This window comes from Canis aureus, chromosome 13 (genome assembly GCF_053574225.1).
Source record: "Canis aureus isolate CA01 chromosome 13, VMU_Caureus_v.1.0, whole genome shotgun sequence".
In the NCBI taxonomy this organism is placed as follows: Eukaryota; Metazoa; Chordata; class Mammalia; order Carnivora; family Canidae; genus Canis; species Canis aureus.
The window spans coordinates 28,297,766-28,322,120 of NC_135623.1; the positions used below are offsets into that span (position 1 = coordinate 28,297,766).

Below are 24,355 nucleotides of genomic sequence, written 5' to 3' on the forward strand. Positions count from 1 at the left end.
TAGAAAAAATGAATTTGCATATTTGTATAACTATTAATATATCCATTACTTCCAATTATGATATTTGCACAATTATCAATATATATTTTACAAAGGCAAAGCCAAATGTGTCATTGGGACAGTGGAAGTAATGGAGAAAATACAGGCGTCCTCAACCTGGGAAAGAGCTACGGAACAAGATATATTTTAAGATGTTTTTCTTTCCACTTCATAGGATAGATATTTGCTCTGAGTGTTTGGAAAAACAGACCCATGAAAACGCACAGTTGCACTGAATCACAGTATTTGCAGGCTTGGGGATGGGCCTGAATGAGTGAGAGGAAGACAGGGGCAAAATGCTTCTCCATTTTTGCTGATACTCAATTGACCCTGCCCCAAAATGTGGACAATAAGGTCACCCGGCTTTCTACACACGCGCTTATCTCTTTCTAACCTTTGCTTGTTTCCTGAGGTGATTCTGCTTCCCACCAAATAGTCTCCAGCCGCCTTCTCTTTAAAGTGGTGTTGGCTTCAAATTTTGCAGCCCCATTTTTCTCTTCATCAAAATGCCTCAGTATAACTGGTCTGAGGGAACACCTAAGAAAAAAAGGAACTGAGTCAAAGTATTTCCACCAGCCCTGCATTCTCGCTGCACCAAATAAGCAGATGACAAGGGCAGTGTGAGAGCCTGAAGTGAACTTAGGTCGGATGGGTGGAGATAATGGGGGAGAGGAACGCAGCTCCTAGATGCAGCATCCCTGCACTGCTCTTTACATTTCCTTCCAGTCCTCTACGCAGGAGCCCAGAATGCCTTCATTTTCATATCTACAAGTTTTCCCAGGAGGTTTTTTTTTTTTTAAGATTTTATTTATTTACTCATGAGAGACAGAGAGAGAGAGAGAGAGAGAGAGGCAGAGGGAGAAGCAGGCTCCCTGCAGGGAGCCCAATGTGGGACTTGATCCTGGGTCTCCAGGATCAGGCCCTGGGCTGGAGGTGGTGCTAAACCACTGAGCCACCCGGGCTGCCCTTCCCAGGAGTTTTTGTGAGGCTGGTGATAGATGCTTTCCATGAGGTAGAGTAGGCTAGAAATTATCCGTGCTTTTTTTTTTTTTTCTCTTGAAATGTATTGAAAGTACACGATTAAGTATAATTTATCTATATTTAAAAATTTTAACTTTATTTTAAATATCCCAAACATAAAAGCATCAACTCATAAAATATTTAAGGTCCCTTCCACATGAAGGAAATGCCTTTGTCTGTACCATTGCGCTCATCAGATCAGTCTGCTATAATGAACTATAACAGGCTGGGTGGCTTATAAACAACAGAAATTTCCTTCTCACAGCTCTGGCGGCTGGAAGCCTGAGGCTGGGATCCCCAATGTGGCCGGGTTCTGGTAGGAGCCCTCTTCCACATGGCAGGTTTCTTCTCCTCATTGTATCCTCACATGGCAGAAAGAGGGCCGGAGAGCTTTCCAAGGTCCCTTTTATAAGGGCACTAATCCCATGCACGAGGGCTCCTCTGCTCTCACGACCTAATCACCTCCCAAAGACCCCCCACCTCCTGACACCATCACAAGGGTGTGAGGATTTCAGTGTGTGAGTTTGGGGGACGCGGGGCAAGCAAGCATTCAACCCATTGCAACCAGCTATACCATTCATCCTGTTTGACAACTGAGATCAAGGAAATCATCTTGAAATTTTAACTTCTAATTTTTATTACAACTATGGTTGTAAATATATGTTTTCAATTATCACCCCACTAGTGCTGATCAGACAAATGCCATGCTCTTTCTGGGCTGGCATCAACAATCCTGGAGGTGGCACAATGAGCCCTGGGCCAGCCTACTGCACTTGATTTTGCCAGACTAATTGTCAGGTGGCCCCCGACTAGCCTGTACCTCTGTCCTCGTATTACTACACAGCAGTGGCCACTGGGAACTGAACACATACTTCCTCCTGAATGCCTTGCAAATCATTTCTCTGAGAAGTTTAAATGCATATTTTGTAAAAGAGGAATTCTGAGAGGCAAACTAACTTCCTCAAGGTAGCGTACCTTATAATTTTCGAGCCTGATGGAGACTAGGGCCTGTGTAATGCTGAAACTTCTAATCTTAAACACACAAATTTCTCAGACTTACACCAAAATGATGTTTGAAGAGTTTCTCTTTGCATGAGACAGACGGTCAACTCCCTCACTATGGGCGGCAAATCATCTTTTTTATCCCAGACCCTGACACAGGGTAAGTGCTCATTGCCAGGTGAACCAAAGTGATGACTTTTTAACCCTTTTAGCACTGGCTTTATCCAAAGTTATCTTTTCTCTTGTCTTCACTTAAAGCTAGATTTAAGTGAAACACCCCAAACACTCCATTACACTGCTTTTTATTTTCAAGAGCTGTATCTTTAGCCTTGGACAAATTATAATTTATTATTTTTTACCTTTTTTTAAATTGTGATAAAATACACGTAAGATTTATCGTTTTAATCATTTCTAAGTGTACAGTTCCGTGGTATTAAGTACTTTCACACTGTTGTATGATCATTACCATTGGTACCACACTGTTGTGTCCATCATTACCACCCCCAGAACTTCCTCATCTTTTCAAACTGAAATTCCATGTCTATTAAATAATAACTCCCCATTCCCTCTCTCCACAGTCCCTGGAAATCACTATACTATGTTCTGTCTCTATGAATTTAACTCTGCTACATACCTCATGTAAGTGAAATCATGGGTATTCTGTGTCTCACTTACTTCATTTGGCATAATTTTTCAATGTAGTAGCATATGTCAGAATTTCTATCCATTTAAGGCTCAATAATTCCTTTGTATGTATATACTACATTTTCCATGTTTATCCACTTACCTATAATTTATTGAATGATATAGTTGTCTTCAGTGGATTTTTTGGCGAATTCCCTAACTAAAGATGCAAATATAGAAGTGCAGTAACTTTGTGGCTTCCAGGACACCTCTCATTTTATATCATAAACCCATAAATTAATCACAGAAAACTAGCTCAGTACAGGCAATCAGCAAAAGACATAGATGAGTTTAAGGTAATTTAGGGTTCCTAAGTCATAAATATGCCACATCTTAACTGCTCAGACTAGAATCCGCCTGTCTTCATTTGATTATCTGACTTTTGGATATAACAACTTTTCTCTAAAAACAAATAGAATAATAGGGAGGGGATTGTTGATTCAAAATGGAAATACAAATTTATAGCCTTCAACTTTTCTAATGCTACCATTTAACTTCTCATCCACATTATGAAATATTATTCCCCAACAATTACTGGATGAATCTTAAATCAGTAAGTTCCTTCATATTTTCAATATATATTCCTTATGTGCTTATTAATAGTTCTATGGCTAGCATTTATTGAATGCAAGATACACACATACATATGTACGTATCTGTATATGTCTTCTAATAGACAAGCTTTGTCACCATTCTACAGATAAGGAATCTGAGGATAAGAAAGATTAAGTGACTTTCACAGTTAGTAAGTATAAGAGTTGGATTTTGAGATCAGGACTTCCAGGGGGCAGGGCTGGTTCTCTCCGCCACCTTACACCGTCTCTACTCTGGAGTAATTCACATTACAGTGGGATGAATGGACATACTAAAATTAAATGTAATAGTAGGAACTTAAGAAATTCTCGGAAGCCAGCAGGTAGATGTGGCTTAACACTGCCTGAAAAACTTCACAAAGGAAAGGGCATTCCATAGTGACCTTACAGGACTTACTTCCATGCTGGTTTTCCGTGTCTCTTAGGTGATCCTCAATAGTATGATCCATAACATTTTGTTGTTATTTTCTGGCCTGTTGGGCGAGGCACTGAAACCTGCTTCCCAAGGTCTATGTTGCTTTAAGTTACTGTAGTGAGGAAATTTCACAGTCCTGTCATGCTTTTGGTTAATACAGTTTTGTGTTTTGCTTGGGAAAGACTATTCTGATAGTGTCCTATTGATTCAGATGTTTTCTGACAGTAGCTGCCTACCAGGTTTGCCTTCATTGACTTTTCAATGTTCTGTTACAAATAACTTGCATGTACAATTTGATATTGAAGGACACAGAAGGTTCCCCACTGCGCATGAAGTTGGAGCAGCCCTGCGCATGGGGTGGTGGGTACTTATTATCATTCTGAAAATCACCCACTTGTCCTGGGTAGCTGCCATAAAAGAGCTGTGTTTTCTGTTATTTTTTCTTCTCCTCCTTGTTTTATTTTTCCAGACATTCCAATGCATCTCTTATTCTTCAAAGGTTTAAACTTCACTCTTAGAAATCCTCCATGCTCACTGAATCTTGAAATATAAAATCATAGGTATTGTCTCATTTTTTGAACATCTGGAATCCCAAATAGCTTGAATGGCAAGCATTTATTTGTAGAATTTAAAAGGTGTCTTTTTTCCAATTTTTCTAAAATTGTGGATGGTTAAAAATGCCTGTTATAATAATAAGATAATTATCATTATTAAATTATTAAATTCCTGCTGTTTATCAAGCTCTGTGCATAGCGGACTTTACAGGCTATCTTTAATTTTGCCAATTCTATGAGGTAGATGTCATTACTTCATTTTACAGAAGAGGAAAGTAAGACTCTGAAAGGTTAAGTCACTTGTCCAAGACAATAATAATTACTTCTATCTCTCTAATCATGCTTGACTATTAGTTATCGAAAATGATAGTAATATTTTTTGGATTTGCATAGCACTTCACAGTTTGTATAGCAGTACCTCTTTAACCTCACAAATCTGGTATCTATTCTTTGCATTCCATCTTACTTTGGGAGACCATTTAGAGACTCCCGATTCAGAAATGAATTATGGATTTTCTTGTGCTAAAATATGTTCCTTTGGCAAGCATCATGTGAAAAGATGGCTTCATTTCTACCACTGCTAGTTTATCTTTGGACTTTATTGGAGGAGAAGGCAGCTGGAGAATTTGCCTGTCGATGCCCTTGAAGAATTTTTGAGATGAAGCTTACCCAGGCAATACTTGCCTGAAGCAGAAGCATAATAATATTTTTGAAACCAGAAGTCTATACCCCAGAAAACTCTGTAGGAAATATATACATAGCTATTTTCTATTTCCTACTAGGACCCTAGCTCATGGTGTCTTTGGCCTTTAACGACATTCCAGTCTGTGCAGTCTTTTCCCAGGTCTCCATAGAAACCAAAGCATCCTAGTCACTCAATATACATGAATAAACAGAGGGGAGAGGACAAAGAGACACACACACACAGAATACTTTACAATATTACACAAAGATTAAATAACATGAAAATGGGTAGTAAGTCTATTTCTGTCCAATCACCAGTAGTTCCAAAACCCATTGACATCAGTCTCTGAGGTCCTTTGGGATGGGAAGTAACAACTGGACAATGAGAACAACAAACAAAAAGATGGGAAGATTAAATAAAAGAAAAGCTAAAACAGATGAAGTAACATATATGTTATCCTGCAGCTCCATGGAAACACAAAACCACCCTATTCACCATTCCAGAAAGTACAATGTTCTCTCAAACACCAGATCTTTAGCTCAAGGTTTGACCCTACTTTACCTAACCTAACCTCTTCTTTTTTTCTTTTCTTTTCTTTTTTTTTAAGATCTTTATTCATTTAAGAGAGAGAGAGAGGCAGAGACACAGGCAGAGGGAGAGGCAGGCTCCATGCAGGGAGCCCGATGTGAGACTCTATCCCGAGACTCGATCCTGGGACTCCGGGATCATGCCCTGAGCTGAAGGCAGGCGCTTAACCGCCGAGCTACCCAGGCATTCCAACCTAACCTCTTCTTAAGCTGAGTTATTTTCTCCCTCTCTCTCATATTCCCAGAGCACCTAGAACACGCCTCTAATGCAGCACCCATCCGATCTGCTGGATATGAGCAAAAGTAGCCAGCAGAATTGGAATCTAGACAACTCCTCACCCCCACCATTCCAGAAAGCAATCCAGCATGTTATGCACAATGCCTAGCACAGAGCACATCATTCTATGCAGTCATTCAATAATACCAGACCTTGTGCCAGCACTAAGGGCTGTCCTCAGAGAATATTTGAAGAAAAAAAGAAGAAAGGAATACAGCAGGTAGGGGAAGGAGAAATGAGAGAAAAAAGGACTTAAGGACAGGAAGAAAGGCAAGACGGAAAGCAGGCCAAAGATATAAATAAAAATGTGATGATTTAATCTCTCACAGAGTATTTCATATAAGCATATTTTCTTTCAACGAAGAAATTTATTTGAAAAAATAACTATTTCAGGTAAGTTTTATATAAGACTTTTCAATATGTTTTTATAATATAACAAATTAAGTCAGAAGAAAAAAGAATTTATCTCCCAATTCATGTATTAAAATATTCCTAAATAATGATGCAAAATCTACCATATGCATGTGTGAGTGGGCGTGTGTGTATGTGTGTATGTTTTCTCTTTGGTGTCTTTGAGACTGATAGTGCTAATTTACACCAGCGTTCCTAATAGGAACTAACTACTCCCTGCATAAGCACCACTTACTATCCATTCTCCTGCTAATGTACTAGTGTCTTCCGTTTTATCTCTTCAGTATTACCCTCATCAATCCTAAGAAAACCTCCAATTTCTCTATTGTTTCTGAACTTTGAGGGTACTGACATTCTACTGACATTCTACTGCTTTTCATGCATTCCAATTCAAGATTCAGGGATAGATCAGAGGAGGCTTTCTTGCTCTGTTTAATGACTGACACTTGATGCTAACTCTTGCCTTACCTTTGGGCATACAATGCATTAAATAAGTCTGATATTTGATTTTTCTTCCTCTCTTGCTACTGCTTAAAAACGAATATCGCAATAACTATAATTAGCAGTCACTGAAGGCAAGAAATAGAAAATAAATCTTCAAGAAAAAAATCAAGGATGACTTTTTAATATTTATTATAGTAGCTTAAAATTTGTCAAAATCACTTCCCAATTCTGAATCAAATCTGACAAACACCTGCCCCACTGTCTGTTAAATCTATAGGACAGTCAGTTATACAATGAGAACAGAGCGTTTATTAGTCTGTGTATTTACATGCATAGAAGATGCTCTGTGAATTGGTTTGAATTTTCCTTCTTTTATCTTATAGTTTAACTGGTAATAAGCAGAAAAAAATGGACAAAAAGGAGAGGAAAAGTTAATGCTCTAGAAAAGGGGCTGCAGGAGTTATAAAAGGATAAAGCAATTATTTATAAGATAGAAAAGTAGATATTTAACAAAAATAAATTAGATCATGAATTGGAAGAGAAAGACCACACACATACCTACCCATGGGGGCATGCACATATCACCCATATACAATATAGTGACCACATTCCTTCACACACAAAGCTGTGCACATGTGCAGACTCCACCACACACATATCCCGCATACGGAAGTGCTCGTACATATGCTCACAAACAATGCAGACACAGCAAAGTTACGCTCCCAATTTAAATACTAAGCAAGAGAATTTTATCAGAAGCAAGGTAACAGGATAGGAGTAGATCTCATAGCAGCTTCTCCTGCTCCCCAGCACCCCAGAGGGGGCTCATAACTGCCTATAATGACATGCAACCAGACCCGTAAAGCTCATTTCATTTTGCAGCACTGCACTTTTATATACCATTGTATAGAATCATTCCAGAAAAATCTTAAGTTTACAATCTACATGCTTCAGATTAACAGTAAGTGTCACATCTTTTGGTTTGCAAACCAAACTCAACGACACCTAGGCCATGTCATCATCTAGAGAGAGCAAACAGTCAGTGCCCAGGGCCATGAGCAATATCACATTTCCTTGCATTAAATACTATGGTTTATATTTAGTCTAATATTGACTTTATACAATGAAAATAATAACCATTAACTAATAAAACAATGTCTGGTACATAAAAGATGCTCAAAAAAAGTAACATAGAAGGGTAAGGCATACTTTTACCTCTTTGTTATAATCGATGATTTCTAGCTCACCTTGGTTTGGTCAGTTTCTCTTACAAATCCACTAGCTTAGACCCTAAATAAGTAACTGCATTTTCCAATTGGTTTTTTTTTTAGGGTTCTAATATCAATAAGCGCTACTGAGTCCACATTAATATCTCTGAAATCTAAATAAAACCTTACAATGTTCAAACATAGATCAGAAATACACATTGCCTAAGTGTTAGCTATATATTTCCTCAAAGTAGTCAACGGAATATCCTTTTAGATCATATATCCATACCATGGAGAAAACTCTCTGCCATGACAAGCCAGTTAAGTCGTAAGATTCATCTGTCAGTTTATAAAAAAAATAAACATTTTATTAGAGAACAGATTTTAAGACATTCTTTGAGATGTCAGGAGCATGTTATAGATGTTGGCTAAAAGTAGTTTTATGTTATCAAAATCATAGAGCTCATGCTCATCCTTTCTTTCAGATGTTCCCCTATACAAATATACAATCCCTGTGTATACCGAATTCTTCAAGTTGACTTTAAATATTGCTTCTGCTTGTATTAAGCAGAAAAATAGAGTCATGAAACTATGGAATTGGAATTCAGAGATATGTGATTTAAATATTAAAAATATTAGGAAATTATACTGATAAATTGTTATTTTTGAGAGTCAGTTTTAGGTAATTTTTTGGTCAATGTTAATTAACCTTTAAGCTGGTTTACTTGGAGTCCCATAGAGAAAAATTTCCTATAAAGCTAAGATCATATAAAAAGCCATCGCTTTCTAAACAGTTTTATATGAACTTTGAAGCAAATAAATAGCAGTATACAAGCACAAGCAAGGCCACAGACGGTTCTCTCTAGCAGTTAGCTTAGAAGGAGACCTTGTAGATTTGTTGAAGTTTTCAGATAAAACATCAATACCAACTGTACTTTCATGCTTGGTGGTGTAAAAAGGCAGAGGGAGGAAGTCAGGATATGAGTACCTGGTCCTAGACTTGAAATATTCACTTAAACTTCCCCTAGTTCTTTATCTTAGCATACATCCACCCCAGGACCAAACTTCCCTGGGTCACCTGGACTCAAAGAATATATTTGTTCAAGAATGCCCACACCCTAAGCAGGAGCTGATGGAGAATAGGTCATATACCTCCACATTTCAGGGTTGAGCATTATCGTTTGGCTATACCACCTCTGTACTTTTATTTACACAAGCGTACACCCATGCAGCAAGCATGAAAGGGGAAGGCAGGAGTACAGACCATGCCTAGAGCTCCTGCCATGCCTTGGATTTTGTTCTTATTAATTTGAGTTGTAGTTGCAAAAAAGCCAGGCCAGAAATGACCTTTGATTATTTTATGAAACCCAAACACACTTGTCAAACCCAACCATGCAAAACGACACAAATTAAGTCAACTTTCACTCTGGTTTCGTGCCAAATGGAATGAGGCCTCTGGTGGGCTGGACAGCTCTATTTCCTGCTTTCAATTTCAGAGAGTCCAATTAGTAAATCAAACTTTCAAAGGCTGTCTAAAATAATTAATTAGGTCATAATTACTCAGAAGCATATTTTATAGTGTACTCTAATCTAGTATCTGGTCTAAATGCTTGAAAAGGGTATCAATTTCATTATTAAAGAATTAATTATAATTGGGCTTAATCCTTTGGTGATAGAGGTTGAAAAAAATACTCTAGGGATAAACTGTTCACATATGTGAAGTAGATAAATTCTTCCAGAGCTCAAGAGCTAGTTGTGCTCTGGAATTATTTGCTGCTTCCTTTGTTAAAACCTTACAGACATGATCGAACAAATAAATGCCTCATGGGAAAAAAAGGCCCTCTGTCTGGAAGTATTTATCATGTTTGGACCACTGATTTTTCTCCTGCTCTGTCCCAAACATTTTCATTGATCGACACATTGGTCCTATAAAAGACGAAGTGAGGGCATGTGTTATTGGCTACTCTACTAAAGAGATTTCCCATTTTATCTCATTTAGTCTAATGATACAAGATAATAATTATATAATCCTGTGAGGGATGCATCGTCTTTACAGATTGAGGAGCAGTGGTTCAGGGAAACTGAATGATTTTCACAGAGCTAATAAGGGAAGGAAGTGGGAATTGAATTCAGGCCTAGTTCATCCCAAACCTCACCCTATGTTTATTATTTCAGTGCTTGTCACATTGGGGGCCCTCATAGCATGTATCTGTGAGGGTTCATGAGTACCAGGACACCACTTTTAAAATTTTTCTTCTTTCATTTCAATAATAATGTGAAAATGTATACATTTTACCATTTATGGATACAAAACAGCTGCTTGGCAGTGATCATCCAAAAATGAAAAACATTTTAAGAAAATACAACCTGAGCTGTTATGTCATGATTTCTCAAACTCTGTCCCTCCCTCAAGTCTCCTTGAGGAATCCTCAAAGAATTTCTTGGGTTTTCTTGGAAAGGTGCCTACACAAGACTTGTGCTTATAAAGCTGTGTCTTGCACAGCCATAGAATATTCCTTATGGACTCTTGAGTATTTTTAATTAATTCTTCAAATGCCAGGTTGTATTTATTTATTTTCACAAGCATTAATAATATTTCAGACCCACGTGTTACAACATCACAGGTACAAAGAAATATCTCATCATGGACTCTTGAGTTTGGGTTGCATCACTGTTCATTATGGGAAATTTTATTTGACCAACCAACCATTACGAACCAATGTAAGCATCTGAAACAAGAACAGTTAGTTGGCTAAATGATTCTTAGAGGAGATAATTCTTGCTGTTTTATGCATTTAATATTATTATTACTTAATTTTAACCAGACCGCTGAGTTCTCTTTTATATATTATTTGCTACTGGGTTACATACATTTTAATGAGCTCCCTGAAGCCTGCTGAGATAATATCTTTGTCCCTTTCATATGCTGGTACAGTTTGCTTTTATTTGACAAATAGCTTTTTTTTCAACTGATATTTTAATGCCACACTCACAAGAAATCCAGCAGAAATGCTAAATACAATTTGTTTTGTCGGTGAGGTAGGGTAGGATTCTAAAGAGATTTCCATCCGAAAAGCTATATGAATGAGAGAATACATGAAAGATGGGAAAATATAGATAATTACCTCACATCTTAATATTTACACAAGATAATATAACTTATTATTGGTTGAGAATAGAAAAAAAATCTTCTTTGGAAGGCATTACCTCATCCTTTAGGGACTAATTCTCAACTTTGTTAAGATTCAACAATAGAAATCCCCTCTGCAAAAGTTTCTCATTTGCTGTGACTGCTTTTTAGGTGTGCATTCTTCCTAAGTGTTACTATTTTTAATATAAAGGCTCTTAAGTTATACGAAGGACTAATTTTCCCCAATCTTCTTTTTCATGAGCTATGAAGGAGAGTGCCATGGGGGAAACGCTACCGCATCTTTAAGTTCCTCCTCATTTCTTCTTGATGTTTCTTTTAGGATCTAGCAAATCACAGAAAAACTCAGCTTATCATAAATAGTAATAACAGCTGAGATCAGTATAGCTTACCTGTACCTATCCATGCCAGAGAGAAGGTATAAATATGGGCTATTTCAATACCCTTCCTGTGTATTTAGGCCAAAGAGGATTGTAAAGCCAAAGCTATAGAGCCCAAGAAATCAAATGCAGCTAATAATTACAGTTTTATGGGTGATTTGTTGTAGTAGATTGTTGTATTTCTCAAAAGAAAGAGAACAAGGCAGGGGCAGATGCTCATCTCTAAATGGCAATGAGTAACATGAAACCAAGAACACAGGTAATGTACCCACTCAGGGCTTCACAACAGTTTAAACCACAGCAGCTATAAAAAAAAAAAATGTTAGATCCATAAGTAGACAAAGTAATCAAAAACCTCATTCAAGTACTGCTCCTTCTATTTTATTAGGCTTCACAAAATATATTACATGCATAACTAAAGCCATAATGCTGACTTACGTTCTCATTTAAAATGCATTCTTGAAAAATTAAGAAACTTCTCATATTCTTTGTATATGTTTATACACATTCCTGTTTTTCCACAATTGTGTTTGAGTGTTGAGACTGAGTTTTTTTCCTTTTTAATATTTATTATGACATTAATTTTAGCAGTGATTAAAAATTAACATGAAGATCTACAAAGGAATCTAAAAATTCCTGTTATAAAGGATGATGGCCACTTGTAATGCCATTTGACCAACAGAAAAATGTACAAGTATGTCTGGCAATGAATACATGATAAATACAAACTCTGGATAGAGTCAGATGTTAAAATCCCTTTCTGGAACTCAGTCCTCTTGGCAAATAGAAGTATCGTGTAACTCTGTATGTTTTAATTGGAGAAAAAGTGCTTGGGTAAAAGGATGATTTTTACTTTCATCTCTTGCCAAAATGTATGTGCTCCTATTTTGAGATGCAAAATGGAAAAAAAAATTGAATAGAATTAAGTATCTCATTGTCCAACAGATTGAATAAATAATAAGAAAGTAAATACAAAGAGATGCTCAAAGATAACCTTGAACATAATGCTTTGTAAGGTTGTAAGGATTCTCCAAATGCTTTCCATTTTCATCCTCTTAAATGTTTCAAAAGCTAAAGCTACTTAAGATGTCATAGATAAATAATAATGCATCCATTATAATGGTAGCCTCTCTTTTGAAAGCTGTTTATCCCCAATTCCTGCTGTTTTTTATAATGAACCTACGAACATACAGAGTGAGTGACATATAAACTGACCAAGACAGACTTAAGCACCCAAGTGCACGTCCATGCAAGAATAGCAATTTGTCTAGTCTTAGGATTTTTTTACTTCGAAATGCTTTATGGGCCTCAAGAAATTCTAATGACACCCCTGAGAGATAATTTGTGGTTATTGACAGTTTATGGCAAAGAAACGGATGGCACCTAATGTGCCCAAGGCTAAAGAAAGTCAAATGAGGGTTTTCTGCCTCAAGTTTTCAGTCTAATTGATTATTGGCATTGCACTTTTTCTTTTAGGAATGTGGCATCATTTGTTTTTGCAAATCTATAGTCACGGCTATACTTGTACTTGAGATTACACTTCTATTTTAAAATTCCTATTTCCGTCACTAACAGCTTTTTGAAAGTTTTTCTCCTTTTTTTTTTTTTTTTTTTTGAAACTTGATTTTATTCCAAAAAGTTAAACTAGGAAGTTGTAATAAAAACTGCTTGGTCATGTTTAAATCAGGCAAAACTTGACATAGGTAACAACTGCAAATGATAGAAAATTCGTTAAGCTCTGTGTACACAGAATGGGTAAGTCAGACCTAGGTTCCCCCAAAGCACAGTCTGAATGTGAGAACAGAGTTTTGACTTCCAAAAGTGAGGATGTGTAGAGAAAATAGAACAAGTGGCTTGAAGTCTTGACCCTCCCTTTTTGAAGAAACTACATCTGACATGGAAAAGCAATATCAAAACAGAGGAAATTCAGTCTGTGTTTGACTTTATGTGGATGTCTGAAAACAACAGACTCGTCTTCAATACGTTACCGCTAAAGTGCAAGAAACCTCTGTGAATCAATAGCAGTTTATTTTAAAGATTATTGATTGATGAATTCACATTTTACTTACTATCTTCTAGGCCAGACACCATTATGAGCACTAAAGTTACAGTAATACGTGATATGGACCTTGTCCTTAAGAAGCTCAGTCTAAGAGAGATGAAAAGGAGAAAGGAAAATAAATATCTAATAAAATTGGGCTATGAGAGTACAAAGGAAGAAGTAATGACTTTTACTGACATTAAACATTTTAGATTAGAAAGCTCAATCCTGAAGAATGAATGTTTATGAATTACCTAGCCTATTTCTTTCCTGGGATGCCATAACAGATTATCACAAGTTTGAATGGCTTAAAACAACAATTTTGTTCTCTCATAGTTCTGGAGGCCAGAAATCCAAAATCGACTTGTTAAGTTGAGCCATGACCCTTGTGAGCCCTCTTAGGGAAGGACCCTACCTTGCCTCTTCCAGCTTCTGGAAGCCCCAAGCATTCCTTGCTTTGTGTTAGCAGAACTCCAATCTCAGCTTCCACCTGCATATGGCTGCTTTCCCTCTGTGTCTGCGTCAGTTTTCCTCTTCTATTAAGGATACCAGTCTTATTGGATTTAGGGTCCTTTCTACTCCAGTATGGCCTCACCTTAATCACATTTGCAAAGACCCTACTCCCAAATGAGGTCACATTCACAGGTATCAGGGTTAGGACTTCAACATAGCTTTTCAGAGGAGACAGTTGAACACACACTACTATCAACTAGGTGCTCATTAAAACATCAGATTCCTGTCCTTCTTGGTTTAAAAAAGTAATAATGATTTAATTTAAAAATCAGACAATAGGGATCCCTGGGTGGCGCAGCGGTTTGGCGCCTGCCTTTGGCCCAGGGCGCGATCCTGGAGACCCGGGATCGAATCCCACATCAGGCTCCCGGTGCATGGAGCCTGCTTCTCCCTCTGCCTGTGTCTCTGCCTCTCTCTCTCTCACTGTGTGCCTATCATAAATAAATAAAAAAATTAAAAAAAAAATAAAAAATAAAAAATAAAAAATAAAAATAAAAATCAGACAATAAAAGAATTCATAATCATTTTTTTAGTTCACAATTCTCTATTTTTAGTCTTTTATATATTCAGTTCTTAGTATTTCATTATCATCTGTACAATTTATTAGTTTCCTACAGTCTCTAAGAATGTGTAAGTGGTACCTAAAAATATTTTCAACTTTTTGCTTCCTTTAGTTGAATGTTAGAAATTTATTGCATCCAGCAAATTCCAAACCACACATTAGATCCTACAGAGACATTTTCCATAACATCGAGAAGCATAATATTACTCTAAGAGTTACATCGGTATAAATATGGGCCTTAAGGAAATTTTACCAAAATCATAATTGTGACACAGGATAGATATCTCAGAAAAAATGGATTGTTAAATTTCTTCATTCAACCAATATATATGAAAAGCATTGCTGTAGGCCAGGCACTGGTCACTGTCCTGAGAACAGAGCAGTGAACGGTGTTCCAAATTCCTGCCTTCAAGCAGCTTACATTCAGGGGGTTGGCGGTGGTGGTGTCACCAGGTAAAATACAGGATGCCTTGTAAAACTGAAATTCTAGGTAAACCACAAGTACGTTTTCAATGTTAATATGTTCAATGCAATATTTGGGACCCTTGAATAATTACATAACGAATAAGCTTTCAGTATAAGTAATGACAAGTAGTAATATTTTAGTCTAAGTACATCTAATGCAATATGTAGGACACACACTACAAAGTTTTTTGCTGTTCATCCAAAATCCAAACTTAACCGGGTACCCCATATTTTTATTTGCTAAATGTGATGGTATGAGAAGGATGAGGGCAGACAGAAAATAAACACACAATAAAGGAGGATGCCATTGCTGATAAGTGTGAGAAAATAACATGCGGTTGGTAGAACCGGACGTGCCGCAAGAGTCGGGGTTCACCGCGACGTGCCACAGAGGCCATCTCTCCGCAGGAGGCCCTGCCACCAATGGGGGGAAGTGCTTTCCTGGCTCAGCAGACAGGCCTGAGGTAGGACTATCGCAGGGTCCCCAGGGACCCAAGGGAGTCCAGGGTGCTGCTGCAGTAGAGAGAACAAAGACCAACATTTTATTACCCTTTCAGAATTTGTCATGAGCCAGAATTAATTCTGTGACATAACTCCGCATATACCCTTTAGTTGTGTGGCTGCCCGTCTCTCTGTACATCTCGTCTTTATCTCTGCTGCTTTGCAAATGTGTGTGTGTGTGTGTGTGTGCATCTTACTTATAGACTAAACACAAAGTAATCTCTGCTGCGAGAAAAAATAATGAGCCACTTAATTAATTTGGGCCTTATTTACACTGTCTTGTCAATTTTGATCATTTGCTTATTTAACTAAAATGTTCTGCTTTCATTACAGTCATTAGCTTCCATCTATAAATAATAACGCACTCACATTCCATAAGTACGTTTGAGTTCCACACATTTTGTCTTTCGCAGCGGAGACGAAGACACAGGGAGTATTTTTATTTAATGAAACCTCCAAGCAAACCCTGTGGACTTGCTAGCAATGGGTTAACCTTTGAAATAACACCACAGATCAGGACTGTGATGTCCGAATTTGTTAATTTCATTCTTTGTTTTGAAAATCAGCCTCCATTTGACATTGTCTCATTGTCAACTGCCTCGCTCTTGCCCCTGCCGCCCTTGTCCCCACACTCCATACGTGGCCCCCAACATGTGGATGCAGCTCTGTTCCCGGTTTTAAACATCAGGGATTTAAAGGCTCTAGATCCAGGGGACACTGGCACAGCATCTGTGTTCAGGTTCTGCTTCCATCCTTGTGTCTAAATCTCTGGCTCCGTAGCTTCCCAACCACAGCCCGTAGAAGCCTAGAACTCTACCTTTCTCTTGTTATTTGCTCTTTTTAAAACCCACTTCTTCTCTGATCTCTGGCCTGGCTGTTGAGGTAATTTTACCTCCTGATAAAACTTTTTGAATAAAATGTTTGTGGATTAATAAGCGTTCTTCATCCCCGTGTTTTGCTCACTCATGAGCTGGAACATTCCAAATCAATTCCTCAGGTTCCTATTGTTGAGTTTTCATTTAGACTTGTGTCCTGCTATTGTCACACTTCTTGACCTATAGTCACGGTTTGCCTAATAGACTGAACTTTTCTGAGCATGGGCAACTGGATTGGCTCTTAGTGTGCACAAAACTCAATTTGTGCATGTGGTTCCAGATCCTATCATCCCATCTGCCCTCATTGGATTTGGCAGGGCCAGGACACTTGGGCATAAGCTAAGCTCCTTCCTTTTTCCCCTGTAATGGGACCAGCTAGATATTTTTCTCCTTCTTGCTTTCCAACGAGTGAGAAAAAAACAAAAATTACTATGTACTTTACTCTGAATCCTCAAGACAAAAGTATCATATAATATCCTACATCTCGGAATCCCTGGGTGGCGCAGCAGTTTGGCGCCTGCCTTTGGCACAGGGCGCGATCCTGGAGACCGGGGATCGAATCCCACGTCGGGCTCCCGGTGCATGGAGCCTGCTTCTCCCTCTGCCTATGTCTCCGCCTCTCTCTCTCTCTGTGACTATCATAAATAAATTTAAAAAAATATCCTACATCTCAAAGATATTTAATTAGAGGTACCGTGCATATATTATTAAATATTTCCAGAACCAGCCATTAGAAAAGCCCTATATTTGCAGAAACTAGAAACTTAACTACATTTTTAATCTCTTCACTTTTAGGTACTCTTGCAGAATAGATAACATGAGTTCCTCCCTCTCAATTCATCCAACCTCTGACTTCCCAGACAAAATCATCGAGGCTTCTGATTTGAGAGTGGATTTCTCTTTTTGATCTATGGACCCATTCTCAATCTTTGTTATATCTGAGTTTTTTCCCTTAGACCCATTAGAACTTCTTTTTGTGGTGTTCCAACCAGGCTTCTCTGTCCGGCTCTGACTGGCAGACATTTAGCTCTTTCTTCCAAGCAAGTACCTGTCTCTGATGTCTCATGCACCGTTAAGCCAAAGGACCCTCTTTCCATGTAAATAGTCACCTTTGCCTAGGTACCCAGAAGAGAGATGCAATATTGTCCTTCTTGCTTTGGGGAAGTGCTTCTGATACTTTAATATTTATGTTCTAGATCTAAAATTTCTAGATCTAGTTAGTTGTGTCAACCTAACCCCCAGTCTCAGTTTCCTCATTTGCAAAAGGAGGCTATTGAGGCTATTGACTATTTGATCTCCAAGGTCACCTATACTCCTGTGCACCATTCATCATATTTGGCACATCCTCTCCTCTTTATAAAACTCAAGTCTATTGAATCAGACAGAGAGCATGAAAATGATGGTAGGCATGATTTTGTTCCAACAGGATTTCTATCATCATAGTCATCTACTCATTTTTTTAGAAAACCTTAGGAGGAGAAAAATACGCAAATTAAAGATAAATACATATTAAATAATTATAAACCATAAATTATGTCAGCTTTAAGAATAGAGAGAACATCACTAAACTCTTCTAAAAAGAAATAAAGTGACTTATGGGGCAGCCCTGAGTAGCTCAGCAGTTTAGCGCCGCCTTCAGCCCGGGGTAGGATCCTGGAGTCCCAGGATCGAGTCCCACATCAGGCTTCCTGCATGGAGCCTACTTCTCCCTCTGCCTCTCTTTCTGTGTCTCTCATGAATAAATAAATAAAATCTTTAAAAAAAAGTAAAGTGACTTATATATTATCTTTATGTGTCTGCTGATTCTTTACTGCTTTATTTGGAAGACAGTACATACATAGTTTTAAATGTTTAAAAATTAAGTAGGTCAGATGAAACGTGATTGTGATTCCTGCTCCTCTGTTATTTTTCATAGTGGAGTCTGCATGTGGAAACGATTCAGTGTGAATTTATTTCTAAGAACATTAAGTTTGAGGAATATTTTTATCATATACCTCACACTCCAGGATTGGCTATAAGTTAATAATGCTCATTGGTGTTAATAAGTGATGAATCACTAAATTCTACTCCTGAAACCAGTATTACACTCTATGTTAACTAACTAGAATTTAAATAAAAACTTTTAATTAATTAATTAATTAATTAATTAAATGTTTAAAGAACTATTTTGAAAATGAAGACTCATCCAATCACATTATCTGGGAGATCCCATATAATTAGAATTATGGGTTTCAAAATAAATTGGGATGATTTCTTAATTCTCTATATAAATGTACACAGTTTACCAGTGGGTTTGTCTTTATACCCCCATTTGCTAGATCTATCCTGTTAATTTCAAAGTAAGCGTCAGCCCAGCGGTGCACTGGGTTTGGAATGTCTCACTATTATATGCTCAGCAAGTTTTAATCCTGCCTTCATTGCTCCATTTCAGCCACAGTATTGACCTACTGTGGAGCTTTTGCTTTAGGCTCCAGCTGGGCCTGAACTTCCTTGAATAAAGCATTGGCCCCACTTGGTTATTATCAGCCCCAATTCTAGAGAACAACAAACTACTTGTTCCCACAGCATGGCCATGTTCCCTCCAGGAATGAGCTCCTCTGCCCAGAGACGGAGCGCTGTCATCCAACTACTTTTGACCTTGAACTACTTCTTGTCCTTCCAAAACTATGACCGATTCATACCACACAGAGATTTGCCATTTTACTCAGGATAACCCCATGGCTAATAGGTCTGCTTTCCAATTTCCAGATTTTTGTCCATATCTCTCCATCACCTCTTGTTGCTGAAATGGCACTCTGACCCATCCTAACATTTCCAAATAGGAAGAGAAATTGCGTAGTTGTTTGGGTCATTCATGATAGACTTAGGCATTAAATAGGGGAGATAATTGAAATTGTTTACAAAGTTTCTCTTTTAAAATTAAACATTAAGCAAGGTACCAAGACGATTGACCATATAATGCTTGCAAAGATAAATATGACTTATTAAAAATATAAACTTTGACAAGAGCATTATGTACCTCTTGTTTTTCCTATGTTGTTAGGTGAAGGGGGCTATAAAAATTGGATTAAAATTGAAAATAATATAAAAATAAGCATGGAACATCCAATATTATCATATTAATCTTTCTGGCCCTTTTAGAAATAATGAGCTCATTTCAAAAATTGTGTGCACTTTTTCCCTGGTCTGGTAATTTTTTACATTTAACTTCCAAAACATTAAAAAGTACTATTCACAAGTTTTTCTGGGTCATTTTCTGAAATATTTTTGTACAAATTTATATTTTAGTAGAAACAAGAACATTTTTAAGAACTAAAATTTGAGCATGCATTCTTGGCTTTTAAAGCTGTTGCTTCCCATGAAAGATTTTTTCCGTAGACTATCTTTCCGTAAACTATCCATAGAACCATCAATTTAAGGCAGTGGTCTACTTTCTGGTATGTACGGGTCACTGTCCGGTTCGAATTTAACATCCTGACAATCATTTGAGGAGCAGAACAATGATGGGAAAGAGCACGATGATTTCAGAGTTAGCAGAGCAAGGAGCTACTTCTGGTTTCTTTACCTCTCCACTCTGTTCTCAGATCTTGCCCTCTCCAGCCCTAAAATTCCCTATTTAAGTGATAAGAATATATCTTCTTTATTCAAGGGTCAATGTGAGGAGTAAAGTAGATAGTATATGTAAATTACTTAGTTCAGTGCCTTACCTATAGTAGGAACATAATAAAATTATTTAAAATAACACATAAATTATGTATCTCTGAAGGAATTGAGGCAGGTGTTGATTATGCAATGCTTGAATCTAATTCTACTCATGCTTTTATTAAAAACCTTTTCTATTTTCCACATGTTTTTCTAATACTAACAAGTTGCCTTTTAAAGCTAGAACCCATGACTGCTTTTTGAAGTGAAAAAATATTCTGTGAGACTCCATCTTAAACCAGAATCATTTTTTTCAGAAATATATATATTTATTCAGAAAATATATATTTCTCCATATCCATCCTGGTTTAGATTTTCAAAAAGGTCTAGTACACATTGTCCTGCCCCTGGATATTCTGAATAGTTAAGCCACATGGTGTGACTTTATGGAGGGTCGACTCTCCTCAAAGACATGTGACAAACTCAGCCATCTAAGGGGGTGGAATTAAAAAGTCACATCAGTTCAGGTAAGAGTAATGCACAAGATCCACCTAATAAATTCCTTTCTGACAGGGGACTAATTTAGGCTACAACCCAGAATCTCCAGCACATCGAGCCCTTCCGATGTTAAGAATTCCCTACAAAAGTTTAAAAAATAAAGAACAAATTAAAAAACATTCAACATGCAGTGACAGCAAAATAAGACTTATACAGGAGTCATTGCCACAAACTGTAAAGAACATGAGAGGGATATTACAACTGATTTCACCTTCTCCTTATAGCAGAGATTAATAGAGTAGTAATTTTTACTTTGATGTATAATCCATATTAAAGACAGAGAGTGACTTAAATGGTGCCTGTGATATATGGAACTTTAGATATATCACAGGCCCCTGAGCACAGGCACTAAAAATCTTCGAATTTTGTAAGATAATTGGCATATATTTGTGGCATTATTTTGGGGAGATGTAGAATAGGAAGTTTAACCTAGCTTATTTTAAATTCCCATTAACATACATTACCATCTCATTTAAATTTTGTTGCTGTTTGAGTTAGCTACCTAGATAGGTAAATCCAGTGAAATTAATGTAACACAGTATGATGATAAAATTGCTCTGTTTTCTTTCTGAATTACAGAAGTGTTCTCATGGGCCACAAAAACTGTAGAATGTGTATATTATGTTATAAACATAAATAATGTTATTTTCAAGTGCAACAGTAATTTCAAAGAACTATTTGCAGTTGGCATACACAATAATGAAATATACTGAAGTGATAAAAGAGCCTGTGGTTCTTAAGGTTGAAGTGGGTGCTAATGACATTGAACAGATCCATAGACATGAAAAATGGACCATCTGTCCTTTTTGCTGACTCAGTGAGAATAGTTTAAAAACCAGATCAATGCTTTCAGATAGCTACTGATTATAATAGATAAAAAGAACCTTAAACTCACAGTACAGTATTTTGTAGCCCTCATATTTGAGTCTTTGTTACAAAAGTAAAACCTCCAGTTACCCAAAAATAAATCTACTCTTTCAATGAAGTGAAGCATTTCAATGATACTCATTTTAAATGTAACATCATTGGGTCTTATAGGAAAACAGCCTGAGGATTCAGTATGTAGACATTTACCCATTTATATAACATAAGTATATTCAGACAAAAAAAAGGAAAATTATGCAAATTACTTCTATCTTTTTACATTGTACCAAACATCTGGATATTTTGGGACATCTGTGTGTTTGACAACGACCAACCTCAAAATGATTAACTGAGCACTTCATTTTTTATCTAAATGATTTGGTACCAAGGAGAAACAGATCTAATGATTATTAATTAACCTTCCTGTCCAAGGAGAGTTCGAAATTTTTCTATTGTGAAACACACAGAGAAGCTCTTCACCACACTAAAACTGTGTTGCCTAAGTCTGAATCTAAAAGCAATCACAATTAATGCTTGTGATATACATAAAAATGCATTTTCTTCTATCTTTCAGATAAAACAAATCACAGAAGGATGGTGGAATTGAATATTTGGGTATTAAATCACCAGTGAATATCAATATCACACTAACATGAGTGACTATCAATATCACAGTAGCACAAGTTTTCACTTGATGAGAAAGATTTGCATATAAATGAACATCCACAACACCAGGCAATGTGTCAGCTCTAAAATGCCAATATTTAAGCTCCATTATCCTTCAGGATCTTAACAAAGCCACTCAAGCTTTCTGCATGGTTGCCACAACTCCAGAGAGGCAACAGGCAGCCACAAAGATACTTTTGACTAATCACACTGGTCACTTCCATCATCAATACCTTCTCAAAATAGTTAAAGATGACAGATGGGTCAGGCAATTTAGGACTCTCGACAACAGACATAAAACTGAAAGTCTCAATGGCCAAGATGTGGCTTATTGGTAAGAACAGATTGAAGGGGGATACTACTGGGACTAAATTGGCGGGGGGGGAGGGGGGTGGTGCAGAAACATGCTATGGCTCAAGATGGTAAAGAGCTTTATATGTGGTCAGTGAGGCAGCTGAGTATGGTGAGAATGGGTTATAATGAAACTGACACAGTTTGGGACTGAAAGGATTTAAAAAGTGGAGTTTGGAAGAATTAGATATTATGTCTGAAGCAACTGTGTATGTGCATATGCGTGTCTGTGTGTTTGTGCAAACCTGTACACATAAAACCCGCCACATTCTCCTCAACTCCCTCATTTCTTCTTCCCTTCCAGGGAAAGCCATATACCTAACAAACATTTTAGAGCTTGTGTATAAAATCTACAAAGAAAAGACAAAAGGTTTATTACTACATTTTGACCTATACAATATAGACATCGTATGTCCATATGTCTCACACATTCACTTTTTGTCCAAGTTACACATGAGACATACTGACTTATATCTGGTAACTGATCCCAATTTCTCTTTTTCCATAGTCTCCTTTCCTTCTCAAATTATCAGTTGCCCTCTATAATTTATTTCTCTGACATTCTCCATCAATTCAGGTACCTCTACCAGCTTTCCTTGGGAGCTTCTAAGACCACAAACAAGTGCTTTACCTTTGAATTCACCCTCCTGTAAAGGAGTGTTTGTCATTATAACCTTCTTACCTTCTTACATGTCAACTGACTGATCATGTGACTTTAAAACCTTAATTTCTTTGCATCTCAATTTTTTCTACAAAATAGCACTGACATTAAAAACAATACACATATAAACACATACTTCATAATAAGTGCTAAGAAACAAATAGCAATGACAGGGAATCACTAATAGGGAATTATGAGATGATGACAGCTACCTTTGTGCTACTCTTTCTGACTCAAACAGCTGCCTACACTCATGTGCTACTGGAGTCTTGAGAGAAAGAGCATGTGCAGGAACTTTTGCTTCATGAGTCAGGGAGGAAGCAGACCCTGGTAGGTGAGAAATCTGATGGAGTCCCCACTGAATGTGGTAAATCCTGGGGAAAGTCTAGCCTGCAGGGTAGATGAGCAAAGCCTGCCCAAAGAGCGGTCCTTGCTGGGTCTACCAGTCTCCCTGTCCTTGAGCAGCTTCTAGATGGAGGATTTTTTTTTTTCATCAAGAAACAAAAAAGTAAAAACCGTAAAGGAAAAGATTGTTAAAAATGACTCCACTAAAATATAAACTTGAGTGAAGATAAACTAAATAAAAGTGAAAGGGCATATCAAGATTAAAAATATTTTTTAAAAAAATTAGCCTAAAAGAAAAAGGGGCAGAAAGGTAGGTATTTGAGAAGAAAAAAGTTAGAATGCAATAATATATCCAAAGATGTTAAAGCTCACTAATAGCTTCTGAAATATTAATTAAGAGAGATTGACCAAAATTAAGTTATAGTACCAAGGTAATAATGAAGATGTGTAAAGCTAAGACTCATATACTTTACCAGTTGAAGGATAAATTAGTACCCCACAAAGGAGAACACCTTTGAAATACCTGTTAAATTTGAATATGCTTATGAGCTGAGCCTCCAAAGTTTTACTACTAGGTGAATTCCCCAGTGAAACTGGCAAAAAATTTCCATAAGAAGTATGTACAAGGATGCTTAGGTCCTTTCCCTCATTAAGAGTGAAACACAGCAACAGCCTAATTATTCTTCAGCAGGGAAATGGATAAACTCTGTTCACACAGTAGGATAATGAACCAAAATTAAAATAAACTATATTTACATATATCAACCTGCATAAATTACAATATCCATGGTGATTTTTCAAAAGTGAGTTGAAAAAAGTATTAAATGCCTTAAAGCTGTAAAAGTGTATTAAATGTATAAAATG

The 24,355-nt window shown here is 37.1% G+C and overlaps 1 protein-coding gene and 1 long non-coding RNA gene across 5 annotated transcripts in view; one reads left to right on the forward strand and one right to left on the reverse strand.

Moving 5' to 3' along the window:
• The window catches only part of SYT1 (synaptotagmin 1), a 537,260-nt gene that overhangs the window by 191,578 nt on the left and 321,327 nt on the right, over positions 1-24,355 (forward strand). The window lies entirely within an intron of this gene.
• LOC144282229 (uncharacterized) overlaps positions 1-24,355 on the reverse strand; it is a 182,051-nt gene that overhangs the window by 135,792 nt on the left and 21,904 nt on the right. For both annotated transcript variants that reach the window (XR_013350570.1, XR_013350569.1), the window contains exon 2: positions 434-576. This is a non-coding gene — a long non-coding RNA (uncharacterized LOC144282229). The remainder of the gene's footprint in view (positions 1-433; positions 577-24,355) is intronic.